At 38.3% G+C, this 16,980-nt stretch overlaps 1 non-coding gene across 1 annotated transcript; it reads right to left on the reverse strand.

Moving 5' to 3' along the window:
• Positions 1-3,577: 3,577 nt before the first annotated feature.
• On the reverse strand, positions 3,578-3,684 carry LOC123600178. Its single transcript, XR_006713552.1, has one exon. It is a non-coding gene; the product is annotated as a U6 spliceosomal RNA (small nuclear RNA).
• Positions 3,685-16,980: the final 13,296 nt, after the last annotated feature.

The raw sequence follows: 16,980 nt of genomic DNA on the forward strand, positions 1-16,980 counted from the left end.
ATGCTGTAAACCTGAAACTAACAGTACATTGTGTGCCAACTAAATATTTCAAGAATAAAATAAAATATATTAAAAAATCTCTTAAACTAAATATTCAATTCCATAACTCACAAGTTCTACCTTCCACAACACACGAGGACACAGCACAATTCAGCCAAGGTCTTTGCCATTTTATAACAAGTATCTCTTTTTCTCCAGTTTCCAGTAACATGCTTCTCATTTCCATCTGAGCTTTCACCAAGGACTTTCAATGTCCATATTCCTACCGAAGTCCATTTATGATTCTTTAGGTCTTTTTTAAGAAGATGAGCTTCCTCTTTAGCTTTCCCCTTCTTTTTGAGCCCTTACCAAAATCTCCCTTAATGACTACATTTCTGGCATGCACCTCAAAACTCTTTCAGCCTCTATTCATTATCTAGTTTCAAAGCCACTTCCACATGTTTACATATTTGTTACAGTGGTACTCCATTTCTCAGCACCAAAATCTGTCTGAGTTAGCTCAGGCTGCCATAATAAAATGCTATAGACTGAGTGGCTTAAACAATAGAAGTTTATTTTTCACAGTTCTGGAGGTGGGGAAGTCCAAGATCAAAGTGCCAACTAATTTAGTTCCTGGTGAGAGCTCTCTACCTGGCTTACAGAGCACCACCCTCTCATTGTCTTCACAAGGCCTTTCCTGGGTGTGTGCACCTGGGATGGGGGTGGCGTGGGGAAGAAGCATGGGGAGAGAGAGAAGAATCTTTCTCTTCTTTTTATTTTTAATTTTTTATTTAAAAAAAAAATTTTTTTTCAACATTTATTTATTTTTGGGACAGAGAGAGACAGAGCATGAACGGGGGAGGGGCAGAGAGAGAGGGAGACACAGAATCGGAAACAGGCTCCAGGCTCTGAGCCATCAGCCCAGAGCCTGACGCGGGGCTCGAACCCACAGACCGCGAGATCGTGACCTGGCTGAAGTCGGACGCTTAACCGACTGCGCCACCCAGGCGCCCCTATTTTTAATTTTTTAAACGTTTGCTTTTTTTTGAGGGAGAGAGAGACACAGAGCCTGAGTGGCAAAGGGTCAGAGAGAGAGGGAGACAGGATCTGAGGCAGGCTCTAGGCTCTGAGCTGTCAGCACAGAGCCTGATGTGGGACTCAAACTCATGCCACGAGATCATGACCTGAGCTGAAGTCGGAGGTTTAACCCACTGAGCCACCAAGGTGCCCCTCTTTCTCTTCTTCTAAGGTCACTAATTTCATTATGAGAGCCTCACTCTCATGACTTACCTTAGCCCAAATTACCTCCCCAAGGCCCAATTTTTAAACACCATCACACTGAGTGTTAGGACTTCAATGTAAGAATTGTGAGGGACATGAACATTCAGTCCACAATACCTTAGAATCTTTTTTTTCCCCTGTAAGTTTGGTAGTGTCTTTTCTTTTGTTGGTAATTTTAGTAATTTTAGTCTTTTATTTATTTGTTTGTTTGTTTGTTTGTTTATTTAATGTTTATTTTTGAGAGAGAGACAGACAGAGACAGAGAGAGACAGAGAGTGAACGGGGGGAGGGGGGCAGAGAGGGAGAGAGTGAGACACAGAATCCAAAGCAAACTCCAGGCTCTGAGATGTCAGCACAGGGCTTGACATGGGCTTGAACCATCAGACCGAGGGATCATGACCTGAGCCGAAGTCAGATGCTTAACTGACTGAGCCACCCAGGCATCCCAGTCTTATCTCTCTTTTTGCTTGATTAAGCTAGCTAAAGGTTGGTCATTTTGTTAATCTTTTCAATAAAGCAACTTTTGTTGATTTTCTCTATTCTCTATTTCATTAAAAATATTTTTTTGTTTATTTACTTTTGGGAGAGAGAGACAGAGAGCCAGTGAGGGAGGGGCAGAGAGAGGGAGACACAGAATCCGAAGCAGGCTTCAGGTTCCGTGCTGTCAGCATGGAGTTCAATGAGAGGCTCTAACCCAGGAACCATGACATCATGACCTGCACTGAAGTCAGATGCTTAGCCGACTGAGCCACCTACGTGCCCCAATTCTCTATTTCATTTATTTTTAGTCCAACCTATATTATTTACCTCCCTCTGCTTGCTTTGGATTTAGTTTGCTTTTGTTGTTCTAGTTCCTTAAGGTGGAATGTTGTTACTGATTTTAGATTTTTTTTTTCTTTTTTAAGATAGGCAATTACAGTTATAAATTTCCCTCTACATACTGTTTTCACTGTATCCCTAAGATTTGATATGTTGTGTTTTCCTCAAAGTATTTTCTAACTTCCTTTGTGATTTCTTTTTTGGCCCTGTGATTATTTATGATTGTGTTTAACTTCCATTTGTAAATTTGTTTAACTTCCTTCTGTTTTTAATTTCTAGTTTCATTCATTGTGATTGGAGAGCATACGTCACATGATTTCAGTCTTTTAAAATTTATTGACACTTGTTTTATGGCCTAACATACGTTCTACCTTGGTAAATGTTTCACATTTATTTGAGAATATGTATTCTGCAGTTGTTGAATGGAAGGCTCTATAGGTCTGTTTGTTAGTTGAATTATAGTGTTGTTCAAGTCTTCTATTTGCTTGATGATTTTTTGTTTAGTTGTTCTGCCATTATTGAAAGTGAGATATTGATAATTCTGACTATTGTTTTTTTTTTAATTTTTTTTTAACATTTATTTATTTTTGAGACAGAGAGAGACAGAGCATGAATGGGGTAGGGTCAGAGAGAAAGGGAGACACAGAATCTGAAACAAGCTCCAGGCTCTGAGGTGTCAGCACAGAGCCCGACGCAGGGCTCGAACTCATGGACCGCGAGATCATGACCTGAGCTGAAGTCGGACCCTTAACTGACTGAGCCACCCAGGCGCCCCAAATTCTGACTATTGTTGAATTGACCATTTTCTCTTCAATTATGATAGCTTTTGCTTCATAAATTTGGTGTGTATATGTTTATGGGTATTATATCTTCTTGATGAGTTAATTCTGTTATTATCAAATGTGTTTCTTAGGCTCTAGAAATAATTCTTGTCTTAAAGTCTACTTTGTCTGATATTCATATAGCCATTCTAGGTCTGTTTCAGTTATTGTTTACCTAGGATATCTTTTCTCATACTTTTATTTTCAACTTCTTTGTGTCTTTGAATAAAAGTGTGTCTCTAATAGACAGCATATAGTTGGGTTTTGGGTTTTTTGTTTTGTTTTGTTTTAAGCTATCCTGAAAATCTCTCCCCTTTAATTCAATCCCTATTAATATAATGAAATTACTCATAAAGTCAAGTTTATGCTTGCCATTTTTCTATTTGTGTTCTAAATGTATTTTTTTATACTTCCTCCATAACTGACGACTTTTGTTTTAAAAGAATTTTTTCTAGGGGACTATTTTAATGTCATTATTTCTCTTACTATATTTTTTGAGTTGTTTTCTTAGTGGTGTCTATGAGGGTTCAATTATCTTAATTCATAACAATCTAGTTTAGATTAATACCAATTTCATTGTAATAGTATGCAAAACTTTGCTCTGATATGAGTTCAACCTCTCCCCTCATTTGTGCAGTAAATTGCATCTTTATAGACTGTGTGCCTATCAACACAGAAAATATAAGGAATACTTTATACATGTATAAGTTATACTTGCACAGGGGCCATACTAGTCTTGTTTGTATTGTTCCAATTTCAGTATATATGCTGCCAAATTGGGCATAACATGATCTAATATTGGCATTAAAAACTACTCTGATTTCAGTGTGAAAAATGAACCAAAAAGGAGACCAGTCTGGAGGTGAGAAGACCAGTTAGAAAATGCTGAAGTAAATCAGGTAAAAGATGAAAGAGGTCTGATCTAGATTCAGCACTAGTTTATTGGAGAAGAAATGTAGGCAACTTAACAAATTTGAAAGATATTTAGAAGATAATATCAACTAGCCTTGGCAACTGGATGTATAGTTGAGTAAAAAGAGAGACAAAATGACTAATTCTCTGAGAGAATTATGGTGCTATTCACAGATAAGGATAACATTGAAATAGGAGCTTTGGGGAAAAATACAATGAGTTCAATTTTAGACTTTTTAAATTTGTGATGCTAGTAGGATAAATGAAAATAGGAGAGTTTGCTAAAGATGGGGTATCTAGGTTTGAAACTTAAGTGAGCGATAGGAGCTGTGAGTAAATATTTGAAAGTGATTAATATGCAGATAGTAATGAAAGTCTTGAGAGTTTATTAGACTGTCCAATGAGAGTGTATGAAGTGATGATAGGAAAGGACCAAAGGTTGAAACCTAAGGAATAGTGATGTTTTGAGTTTGAGGATTCATCACAAGAAAATGAGAATAGCTCTAGAAGTAGCCAGAAAACAAGAAGAGTGTGTTGTCATGGAAGTTGAAAGAAGAGAATATTTCAAGAATTGAGATGTCACCTAAACTAAGGACCGTATCGTTTTTATTGGAGTTAGCAATAAGGAAAGCCATTAATTACAGTAGCGTATCAAAGAGATCTGCAAATTCTTTGCTATTCCTCCCATCAAGAGATAAAATCATTTTCCCTTCTCTTGAATCTGGACTGTATAGAGCTTATATTGACCAATAAAATGTGGCACAAGTGAGGTTGTTTAACATCTGCGACTGGAGAGCTTCTGCTTTCACAAACTTAAAACATTCCCTCCTCAAGCTTAGCTTTCATGCTGTGGGAAGCCCACATATGGAAGAGCCATGAAAAGGAGTCACTTCCAGCTAAGCTCCCAACCAAGAGTCAACACCACCTGCCAGCCATGTGAATGAGACATAGTGGATGTTCTAGTCCAGTCAAGCTTCCAGATGACCACAGCTCCAGCCAAAGCCATGCAGGAAAAAAGTATCCGCTCAAGCTTAGTCAACGCACAGAATCATGAAGGATAATAAGTATGGCTGCTGTTTAAAATGATTAAATTTGGGGCAGCTTGTTACTTAGCAATTGATAATTTATTTTATTACTATGTTTTAATCTTTATAAGAGACAATGTCCTGTTGAGGTTTTGCAGGTGTAAATTGCCATGGATTGAAGAGTGACAAAGGACAGAAACTGGAGACAACTATTTTAATAAGTTGATTATGAAAGAGTAAAAGCTATTTAGAGTGATATATATAAGAAGGCCTGAATTTTACAAAGGTGTTATTAGCTTTTTATATGAGAAATTTAAATGGTATTTAAGAAGGTGCATCCCCACGCCACAGCAGCAACACTAATATACCTACACAACAAAAGAAAATAACTTAGAACTATGGTTCCCCAGTGACCCAGTAAAGAGATCCTTTCCACAGAAAACATTGAAGATACAGAAAAGAGATGGGGTAACTTATGGAGAAATGTTCCTGAGCAGATGAGAGAAAACATTATCTTTTTCAGACTCCTCCAGAAAAGATCTGATTAGTCTCATCAGACATGATCCATTATAGAGACTCTGCTTGTGGACTCTCCTATCCTGACTCCTTGGCATTCACCATATGGATGGCTGCTTTCAGCTCAAGCGCTAATCCTTTTCTAATCATCTATGGCTAGGATCTTAGGTTGTATTAGTTAGGATATTATATTTTGGGCCACAAGTAACAGAACATATATTTCAAAGTGGTTGAAATATAAATCTGAAGTTTGAGGGTTGGTGAATTCAATAGCTCAATGGCATTATCGAGGTCCCAGGTTCTTGCACAGCATTTTGCCCTGTCATCCTCAGAGTTTTGTCTCATTCTCTTAGGTTGGCTCCTGTGATTGTCTCAAGATGACTGAGGGAGTCCTAGGGATTATATTCAGAAGGTAATGTCCCCGGACAGAAATAGGAGGTTTTTCCTTGCATCTTCCTTTCCTGTAAGGCACATAGCAGATTTCTCTTCTAATGGTTAGAATCTCATAATGCCCCGTCAATTCCAAGGGTGATTTTATGTAGATTATTTATACTTTCTGAGCTTCAGTTTCACATTTGTGAAATAGGTAGCATAGTACCTGTCTTAAGATTATTGTAAAGAATAAAAGAGAGTATTCTATTAAGTGCATAGCACATTGCCTGGATCACAGAGCCTTCTTTCTTCTATTTCATCCTCCATACTGTGTTTAGAGTTTATTTTCTAAGAAGCAAACTTAAGATTCTCTTCCCATATAAAAGACCATAACTGGCTGGAGCTTCTGGGTTGCTCAGTCAGTTGAGTGTCCAACTCTTGATTTTGGCTCAGGTCATCATCCCAGGGTTGTGGGATCAAGTCCCTCATTGGGCTCCATGCTGAACGTGGAGCCTGCTTAAGATTCTCTCTTTCTCCCTCTGCCCTTCTCCCTGCACTCATGCTATCTCTCTCACTCTCTCTAAAAAAATTAAATTAAAAATTAAAAAATTAAAAACCATAACTGGCTTAAAATAAACTTGATTTGTCTTCTGGTGCTGGGGTCTACTTTTCTGAAAGCACTCAGAAGAGAAAAAATAATTGAGTGTGTATTATAAAGGAAAATGGCTAATGGGTAAGTAATGGTATCTGCCACACAGGACCACCAGTGTGTAAGAAACTGTTCTGGTTGCCTTGACTCTGGGGGTGTGAGGATTCCTGTGTGCTGGGTAGAAACTGAGATGTCAGAATTTCCTTTTAGGGGTAAAGGGTGGGGACCCAGGGCACAGATGGAGTACAGGTACTGATATGTGTGTTTGGGTGATCAAATGAGTGAACATTCAGTGTGATTTATTCTTATCCCAACTATATCCCTCATAGAATGGCCCTGAGCTCTGCTACAACCCTGCATCTGAGCCAGAATAATAAATCACAAAGTTCCTTAAGCTCCAAAGAGGGTGCTAACATGAATACTGAGTAGTATTTGTGTTATCATGTTACTAAATAGAAAAAAAAATGCATTCTTACATGCAGTGTGCTTTCTCCAGAAATAATTAGATTTCCCATCTAGATTCCCCTTTTGCTTATCTCAATAGACACAGTGCCATCTACTGAAAATAAAGCACCAATAGCCATGACACCCCAAAGGGATTCCCACGAGAGCCCCCCTCTCTGTGGGCTCCCTGTCTCACCCACCTCCCAGATGGACTGGAGGGAGTAGGCGGAATCCACAGGCTGTTCTCCTGTCACAAACTGTAATGCATCTGTTCCCTGGTGCTTTCTGTGAGCAGCAAGAGTAAGACATTCCTGTAGGGACCTAAGGAACCTGGCCAGAAACTTAAAGTGTCTGTAAAAGCTCTTTTAGGCTATCTGCTTGTCTTCCTTTGACCAGGTATAAAATTAAACTACCTTATCTAGATGAGGCATACTTTTATATTAAATAATAACAAGGATCATTGACACGTTTTCCTTTGGGTAATTATGTTCCTTTCCATGTAAGCATTTAGCAATGTATTGTAAGTCTTTGTATTTTTCTGTGAAATTTTAGTGGGTAGAACAGACAGGAGATTAAGAACAGAATCCTGGAACATTATCAGGACTGCTATGTCTTTGGGGTTTGTGGATAACCTATGTTGCTACAAAATTCACTTATGCCAAATTTTACATTCTAGTCAATTGCGTTCTCTCCAGATTGCAGTGTTTCTTGGTTTCATAAATGGAGACATGGAGAAACAAAAGGAAGATTGTTGCTTACATTTGGCCATCACAGTCAGCAATAAAATAGAAAACGGAAGCTCTTTAAAATGCACAGCCTTCTGGAGGACACACTCAATGCTTGCCCTCTCCACCCCTCACTCTACCATTCTTCCTCCCAAGGAATCTTGGCTCCATCTAGTTATAGCCCTTCAATGACCATCTATAATTTAAAGCTCTGGTGTGAATTGATTTGGATTTGGCTTGTGGTAAGCAGAGCTGGCATTTCTTCCATTCACCCCTCCAAGTCTGGCCCCATTTTCTCTATTGCCCTTGCTGTTCATTCTTTCTGCTTTCTTCTTATTAGGTTTTCCAAAAACAAAACTTCCCACAGTTAAGTTTGTGGTCTGGTAACTTATCATGAATATTCTCAAATTTGCCTCATTAAAAGGGGTATTTGAAGCTGAAACTTAAGTGTCTGTTACCATGGTAACCACCAACAACTATTTAGAACTGCCTGCCTAAAACAGAGAGGTAAGGAGTGCTGTTGGCAGCAGATTGAGTGTAGACTAAAGACTACTGGGCAGGAAAGGCAGAAAGGGAAGGAAGGAAAAGGCCTGTAGACCTTGATGTGGAATTCTCAACCCCAAGTTGGATATCCCTCTTTTTTTTTTAAACATATTTTTAATGTCTATCTTTTTATTCTAAGAGAGAGTGAGTGTGAGCAGGTAAGGGCAGAGAGAGAGAGGGAGGGAGAGAGAGAATCACAAACGGTCTCCATGCTGCTAGCACAGAGCCCGACGTGGGACTCAATCCCACGAACCATGAGATCATGACCCAAGCTGAAATCAAGAGTCCAGCACCCTACCAACTGAACAAACCAGGTGCCCCTAGATAGCCTTCTATGCAACAAGACAAATCAAGTTGGTGCCATGCTCCCAAATTCTTTACATTATGCATTTGAGGAAATTTGAGAATGGGAAGTCCTTTTTACCATCAGGTTATTGAGTAGAATTTGGATTCAAAGTTTACAACTTGAAACTTATTTGATCACCTATTCTTTTTATAGTCATTTACCTCTCTGTGCCTCATGTTATCATTCCTTAAAAGATGGACAAAATTCTCTCTATGTTACTAGGTTATATGACTATCAGTGAGGCAATAAGGTGAAGCCATTTTGTAAACAAGGTGCTACGCCCATGCAGACTAACACCCATGTTTTGAGTCTACAACTGTTCTCTAGAACCTCTTCTGGGTTTCCATCAGTCAACCTCTCTTAAAGAAAACATGATTTCTCCAAGAGTAAGTAGCATCAAACTAACCCTACTGATTGCTTTTTCCAAGCCAGGATTCTCTAGGTTTTCCATTAGTCACTGGGCCTATAAAAGAGTGAACAAACACTGGCCGTTAGGCATGTTTTGAACTTTTACAAAAGTGGTTATATATATAAAAAAAGTATATTTGATAAATACTGAAAGATACAAAGATTACAAATTACATTCTTTCACCTTCTGTCTTCTTTGCATTTCCAGTTGAGATTTTGGATAAAATGTTAAAGACACCATCAAGAGTGGCAAGCACTGTATTTGAAAAGGGAGACATGGCAGGTCAGGGAATGTATATGGGAAATGTAGAAAGATCTACATTTTAAAATTGGTTAAATGCTTGGGAGTCTTCTATATGTATTGCTTTCTTTGTAGAAAGATAATGCAGTGAATCGGTAGGATTAGATACAAATGACAAAGGGAAAAATACATCTTGATCAGCAACATATGGAGGGATACAGACATAATAAAGAAGAAAATACTGCACAGTGTTCACATTCCTAGGACCACGAGAGAGGGGACACTGGATGGGGTCTTGGTAGGAATTCTTCTGGAACATAATAACTAGGAACATATGAGAAGGGGTTAGACTATGAATATAAATGAACACATGAAATTTGCCAGATCTACTACTTCTTGGGCACTGCATGCTTTTGTTGTCTTTCTCATTAGCACAACTGCCATCAGCATAAATAATTGAAATATTAGTGAATTTTGGATGACTCATTTGTGTACCAGCCTGAAGGACCCGGGTTAGGCAGAGTCATTCTTCAGCTGATCATAAATTGGCAGTCTGATACTTCAAATGTTCTAAATTTCCCCCTTTCTACCAAATGAGTAGGGAGTTGAACCTTCCCAGAGATAGGTGGGGTGTGAAGGAGTTCCTCAGATGTTGAAAATAGGCAGATGTTCAAATCAGAATAAGTTCCCCAGCAGAGATGTCTTGCACATGTTTTGAAAAAGAATAGACAAAACAATTCGACACAAAATCCTTAGTTTTATGGTTGTTAATGAGCAATGTCCAAAAACATACCCTTACTGTTTATGTTTCAGACCTTATAAATCCTGAAACGTAGTTTTAAATTGTAGTGTAAGACCTATAGAGTAACATGGGTATTGCTGTTAGCTGTAAATACAGTGCTTTATTATGGTTGCAGCTTGCTCTTCTTAAAATAAAACTCAGCATTTGCTGAATTTAAGTTTAGCTTGGCTTTCTTCTCTGCCAAACAGAATATAAGTATACCGGATACAATACTACGTTAGCTTTCTTTTCAACATCAACCTCAAATCTGAATGTTCTTATTGTTTATTATTAAACTGTCGTGCAAAAAGAAAAAAAAGGGAAAATTTAAGGACATGATTTTTGGCATCAGATAGACCTAGTTCAGATCTTGACAGTGCCACTTCGTTGATTGCTAATTCTCACTTTGTCTGTAAAAATTGGGTGACAAAAATGCCTATCTCTTATAGTAACTATGAAGTTTAAAGGAGCTAATGGATGTAGATGGTACTAAGGTGTTTGTGTAGCTTCGATAGAAAGTACTCATTTTCCCCACCCAAGTTCTGAACCAATTAACAAATAGACTAGAGTAGGGCAGACAAAAGACATTATCATAGGAAAAGCTGACACTGGCGAACATGGGCTTCCTGACACCAACCACCAGAAATGAACAGACTGACCAACCGGGTCACAAGCAGGCCTATACAACAGATCTCCTACTGGGAAAGGGTATTTGCTACTAAGCTTAAATTAAAGCGTGCCTGAGATCAACTGAGAACACATGTTCTCTGTGAGATTTGCTACAGAGAGAAGAAGAGGCTGGATTATAAATACCCAGTTTCTTCCAAGCTCCCCAATGAAATAAATCACTCCTCCCCTGGGGGTGGGTGGAAGGTATCCATTTGTGTGTGTTACAGCTCATGGAGCTTCCTCTCATGGGAAAAAAACATCGGGAGTGGAAAATTAGTGGTCCCTGCAACAGAATATTTAACCCAGGATCTGGCACAAAGAAACATTTATTATATGATAATATAATCAGATAAACTGAGGCATATTAAACATGTTAAGAGTTTATTTGAACAAAAATTGATTCAAATCGGGCAGCATTCCAGCTAGCAGGTAAAAAGAAGCTCCTACGAGCTGTACAAAATGAAAGACTCAGCAGAGGGGTCAGGACCAAGGAAGTCAGACTAGGCCAAAAGATGGTTGGTTATTGCAAAGTGGCTTTCTATGAAGGGATGGCAGGGGTCTGTTAGCCAGATTACCTAACTAGTGCTGATCAGGCGAATCCTGCCTGACTGGTTTAAGATTACATTTCTGGGAGAACTGAACCTAATTAGGACTCACCTTTGGTGATGTAAGGTTTAGCTTAAGCCTTTATGGCCTGTTGTCTTATTTTTAACATATGTCCACTTACACCTATTATAATTATTGATTCTTAAGGAAATGTGAAAATATTCACAAATTATATATTAAAGTTTTTATTTACTTACTTATTTTGAGAGAGAGAGAGAGAGCGAGTGAGCATGAGTGGGGGAGGGGTGGAGAGAGAGGGAGAGAGAGAATCCCAGGCAGGCTCCACACTGTCATTACAGAGCCTGACATGGAGCTCAAACTCACAAACCGTGGGATCATGATCTGAGCCAAAATCAAGAATTGGTTACTGAACCAACTATGCCACCCAGGTGCCCTCACAAATTGTATTTTAGACCTTAATACATGAGACAGTGACAGGTGGCATATCCAGAGAAGTGCATAAAGCCTGGTAGTAAAGGTCTTCACGTGCCATAATGTACATTTTAATTTTGTTTTATAGATAGTGGGTAACCAAAAATAACTTTAAGTTGGGGAGAGACCCTCAAGCTTACATTTAGCATATGAATTCTTGCTGCAGTACACATGATGGAGAAGACAGAGTTCCACAAGCCAGGCACTAGGCCATGCACTCAGTGTAGGAATAATGTTGTATATATGTAATGGTCTCTCTTAATTATCACAACAATCTTGGGAACGATGCTGTACTCTCATTACTCTGATTTGACAGATGAGAAAAGTAAAGCTTTAAAAGTTTAAGTAACTTTCTGAAGATACTCACTCAACTTATAAATGAAAAACCTTAGAATTTGATTTCATGTCTACCTGACTCCAAGACTCAGCTCTATGTACATTCATACCAGGCTCTGTGCTTAGAAGGGTCCCATTCTTGGTTTGCTCTGTTGTCACCATCTTGAAATGCTTCATACTTTTAGAACAACAGACCCCACATTTTCATTTTGCACAGGCTCCCTTAGATTAGCCAGGCTTGCCAAGCATCTTCTCTTTCCACTACTTCAGTCACCACTTTCATCAAATCTAGAGGGTTCTACACAAATAAAACTCTTTTAATCAAAGAAATATGGAAAAATAACTACTGTAGGTGGACTATAAATATGTGGATGATTATATGTGGGTGTTTTAACATTTATACCTATCCATATCCATAATTCAGAGCCACATCTCCATCACCAAACAATCATTCTCAGAATTTCTTTGGTTCCTGGAGACCTCCCCAGTGCTGCATGTGGGAGCCAGGCCAAGAAGTGGTGAGGACCAGGTCTGAGGTTTAGTGGGGGGTAAATACATTCATGTCTAAGCACATGTGTCTGGTCATATTCCAAACCCAAATCCAAATTAATTTAGGATTATCTTTGTGATGTTTTCCATATTTCAGCTCCCATCGGTTGGCACAAATAATTAAGGATGATGGAACACATACTGGCACAATTTTGCGAGTGTTTTGAAGCTATAGGCCCACTGAAAGTCAGGCAGCTATTATAGAAGATAGAGAAGAGTATTTTAGAAGAGCATGCTCTGTGAGCAGCCCTATATGGGTGCCTTATTTTCAATCACCTTACTTAATTATGCATTCATAATTCTCTCTGAGGTGGTTGGCTACTCTTAATATCTTTTTTAAGAAAGAACTTCTTTACAGGCACCTAAGTGGCTCAGTTGGTTTAGTGTCCAACTTCAGCTCAGGTCATGACCTCACGGTTTGTGGGTTCAAGCCCTGTGTCAGGCTCTGTGCTGACAGCTCAGAGCCTGGAGCCTGCTTCAGATTCTGTGTCTCCCTCTCTCTCTGCTCCTCCCACACTGGTGTTCTGTCTGTCTGTCTGTCTCTCTCAAAAATAAATAAACATTAGAAAAAATTTTTAAAAAGAACTTTTTTAAGTCAGAGAAAAATTAGACAATACAAAAAGAAAGACTCTAGAAAAATTATTCTAAGTCCTTCCATATTTTTTTATATGCACACACATACTTACAGAGTTACAAAATGGAAAATAATGGGCATATGGTTTTAACCTGGATTTTCTTCTACTTAGTGTACTGAGCTTTAATAATTTTGAAAAAAACACACACACAAAAAACAACCACTTTAATGGTTCTCTTGGGCATTTTAATTATTTCCATTACTTTTTAATTTTTAATTTTTGCTATAAAGACCATTGTAAAAAAAAATCTACTTTCTTAGGCTAAAAGACATGAAAAATTTTGAGGCCCTTGATGTATATTGCCAATTTGTCCTACAGATTGGCTTTACCAATATATAATCACAGTTTAGTGTGAGAATGCCTGTTTGCATACACCTCTTTTTAAAGTTTGGATCATGGGGGAAACTGGGTGGCTCAGTCGGTTACGTGTCTGACTTTGGCTCAGGTCATGATCTCATGGTTTGTGAGTTCGAGCCCTGCGTCAGGCTCTGTGCTGACAGCTCAGAGCCTGGAGCCTGCTTGGAATCCGTGTCTCCCTCTCTCTCTGCCCCTCCCCTGCTCATGATCTGTCTCTCTCTGTCTCTCAAAAATAAAAATAAACATTAAAAAAATTAAAAAAATAAAGTTTGGATCTCAATCTATTTAATTTTCTCCTTCTAACAGCTTGTCAACCCAAGGTGCATCCTGTGAACCTCAGGAGAGCAGAGATGTTCGGCCACTATACCACATCCACTGGGTCCACATGATTGTAGAGACCACAAATTTATCTCTCCTTTGGAGAAAAGAGCTTTTCTTCATGATTTACTATAGCTTTTCTATGCTTTTATTCACCATAGCTCTGGTTAGGAGACATGACTAGTCCCTAAACATACATTTTTTTTTTTAAAGCTAAGCTCTAATTTTCTCTAGGCTTTTCTTTTCTTACTAGAAGAAAATGACTAATTGATTCTCTCACATGCTGCCCTAGAACTTGTTTATCTCCTATCAATGGAAGGTTTCCAATCTGAAGTCAGAGTTAGTCCTGTTGTTGCTTAATTTTGCCTAATTTTGAACTCCTAAAAATGACTTAATGAGTATTAGATCCTAAAGAAAATAATTCTTCCAATGAATTCCTTTTTTAAAAATATTTATTTATTTATTTTGAGAGAGATAGAGAGCGAGCAGGGAAGGGGCAGAGAGAGAGGGATAGAAAGAATCCCAAGCAGGCTCCACCATCAGTGCAAAACCCGATGTGGGGCTCAATCCCATGACCTTGAGATCACCACCTGAGCTGATACCAAGAATCAGATGCTCAACCGACTAAGCCACCCAGGAGCCCCTCTTCCAATTAATTCTAAACCTTTCATAGCCATTTTTATTCTTGTGTTGTGTTCTTTGAGGATTTTCATGGCTATTAAAATTCTAGAGCTTTCTAGATTTCAGCAGAGAAGCAGCAGTCTGAAAACCAACATTTTGGGTAAACTCAGATATTACTCAAAGGGGCTTAGATACTTCTCCAAATTCTAGGTTTGCTTTACTGGAGGCCATGCCAATCAGGGCTCATATCAATGAGAAATTTAATAGAGAATTGTTAAAAAGAAATCCTCTCTAGCCAGAAATGGAGTAAGTAATTTTAAGGCAATATGACATGTTTTGAATGATAAACTGCATTTTGAAGAGACATTATTCAGTCATACTAATGAAGTAATCATAATTCTTTTCATTAACTGTTTCCATCTCAACTAATACATTTTAGTCAGCAAAAGGACCAAGAGAATAATAACACCAACTTGACCTTTATCTTTTAACCTCAGCTGTGTATCTTTACACCACTCTAGCAGCCTCTAGCAGGCTGAAGGAAGGACTGCATACAAGAGTCCTTCCCTTTTGTTCTCTCATAACATCTCTTTGGAATTGTGTCCTAAACTTGAAGGGTAATTTGTCTGCCTGGAACCTAAGGGGGCTGCTTCTCTGGTTATTAGGTCAAGTAGGAGGATGAATTAGCTCATCAGAGAATCAGGAAAACATATTTGGGACACCACATAATATTTTGTTTCTTTCTGTCTCTCACTTTTTGTTTTGCTGCTAGGCACTCTACTGCTCATTTTGGAAAATCTTTGCTCGTATTTTTTTTTTATTATAGGGCTATCATTTTATAATCCACTATTGAACATGTGTAAAGATCCCCATGTTTTTAGGTAGCTAAAATTGGATTTCAATATTTTTTTAGAACCCTGTTGCTTAGTAGTAATAGAAAGAAGGCAGGACAAGAGACTGGAAATAGCTATTTTTAAATTGTTAGCAAATTCTGCTTTCTCTAGAGATAAAAGTTTGAATTCCCTTTTTAGTACAGATTTTCCTGCTCCTCCCACTCCTTAATTTCCAGATCTATGTATATTGGCCATGGTGGAAATGACACCATGTAATGGTCTCTGATTCAAAGCATATACTGCATCTGGTAAGACAAAACTTCCATTTTTTTAGGCTATTGTCTCTCAATAAACACCATAACAGAGTCTTCAGTAAGCCATCCCAGCCCTCAAATAGCCCAACCATTTCTGAGAAACGGGTCTGTGGTAAGACCATGTAATTCCATGATCATTTAGTTCATTGTTGTACTTTCTTGACTGGGAAAACCCTGTGATAACCTCACTTGGGGCAGATGCCTAGAATGGAAATGTCCATTTTCTTAAGACTTACCACAACCACCCCGTTACCATGGACCAATGGATTGAGTCAAATCTCAGCATGTTCCAAGGAAATGGGTACACACTATGATCCAAGAGGAAACAATTTACACCCCAAAAGAATCTCAAGACCTTGCTAATAATATGTATCAATAGAAACCTAGGGCATTCCAAGGGCATTTGTCCAAAGAAGATATAACAGTAGATTGGTTTGAACTCATTGATATAAGTGCACTTCCTAGAGATTCTGGATTTAATGTGTCAGTTCATGAAGCTGGAGGTTGCTCTAACATCTTTCTTGGTCAGTTAGAACTTGGACTTAGTGGTGACCTGCATTTAATGAGATGACATGTCAAAGCTTCCTAGACATGATGTAGAGGAGGAAATCCACAGGCTGGGGGAGATAGGAACGTTGAACCGGATTTATCATCTGCAACTTACATACCATCCCACACCTTTGTTCCACTAGAAGGCCCTTGCATTAAGCCATTGAAAAATGCATTAGTGAAGGGAATATCTGCATCTTTTAAATACTGTAGTTGCTATCATTTGAAGGCCAGGTACGAACTGTCGGGGATGCTGTCATTGATTATGAAGTGCTTTGGTATGGTTTCTTCTCATTTGTTTTTTAAATTAGGCTTTATTAAGTTTATTGGATCTGGATGTTCATGTTTTTCAATAAATTTGGAAAAATTTCAGTCATTATTTTCTCAAATATTTTTTCCGTCCCCTATTCTCTCTCTTTTCCTTTGGTGACTACAATTATATGGAAGGTAGACCACCTAAGGTTGTCCCATAGTATGCTCTGTTGATTTTTTCCCCCATTCTTTTCTGTTTCATTTTGAGTAGTTTCTATTGACATGTCTTTGAATTCACTAATGCTTTATTCTGTAGTTTCTAATCTTCTTTTAATCCTACCCAGTATATTTTTCACCTCAGGCATTGTATGTTTCCACTCCAGAAGTTTGATTTGGGTCTTTTTAAAATTCTATTCTGTATTTTCCCCCCTAACATGCTTATGATTCTCTCTACTTTCTTAAAGACGTGGACTATAGTTATAATGCCCTTAACTACTTAGTTCTAATATATGTGTTATTCTGGATCAGTTTTATTTTATTTTGCTTTGTTTTCTTTTAATTCTAGGGTAGTTAATACACAATGCTATATTAGTTTCAGGTGTGCATTATAGTGATTCAGCACATCCATGCATCACCTAGTGCTCATC

This window comes from Leopardus geoffroyi, chromosome C1, assembly GCF_018350155.1.
Source record: "Leopardus geoffroyi isolate Oge1 chromosome C1, O.geoffroyi_Oge1_pat1.0, whole genome shotgun sequence".
Classification (NCBI taxonomy): Eukaryota; Metazoa; Chordata; class Mammalia; order Carnivora; family Felidae; genus Leopardus; species Leopardus geoffroyi.